Here is a 643-nt window from a genome sequence, read left to right on the forward strand (position 1 = left end):
GACCGTCGCCGGCGGCCACTCACCAGGTTACCCTGCAGCTTCCACCCGGGCAGCTGGGAGGGTCAGGGCCTGCAGCTCCGGAGGGAGACGCGCGGGCAGGCTGCGGGGAACGGGCTGCGCCGCAGAGCGCGCACCAGCACTGAGACGCTGGCAGGCTGCGAGCCGGGGACGGGGCGGGGTCGCGGCGGGGTCGCGGCAGACTCCGCCCCACTTCCGCCCAGCTGGAGGGGGGCTGGGGCGGGGCTGGAGCAGGCCCCGCCCCCTCGGCCTCCCAGGCTGGAGTGGGGCCTGGGAGAAGGGGGCGGAGCCTGGCTGAGGAAAGCACTTCTTTGTGCCCTGCAGGCCGGCACTGCCAAGGGTTGGGGACCCCAGAAAGTCCCATCCCATTTAATTATGAGAATTAACGTGCCTTTTTTATTTTAAAGGAAGTATTATTACCTTTTTGTTTTTGCTTTTTCTGCTGGTCCTGAGGCTTGAACTCAGGGCCTGGGTGCTGTGCCTGAGCCTCTTTGTGCTCAAGGCTAGAGCTCTACCACTTGAGCCACAGCGCCACATAGGGCTTTTTCTAGTGGCTTATTGGAGATAAGAATCTCACGACTTTCCTGCCCGGGCTGGCTTCGAACCATGATCCTCAGATCTCAGC

This window comes from Dipodomys ordii, unplaced genomic scaffold, assembly GCF_000151885.1.
Source record: "Dipodomys ordii isolate 6190 unplaced genomic scaffold, Dord_2.0 Scaffold56, whole genome shotgun sequence".
Classification (NCBI taxonomy): domain Eukaryota; kingdom Metazoa; phylum Chordata; class Mammalia; order Rodentia; family Heteromyidae; genus Dipodomys; species Dipodomys ordii.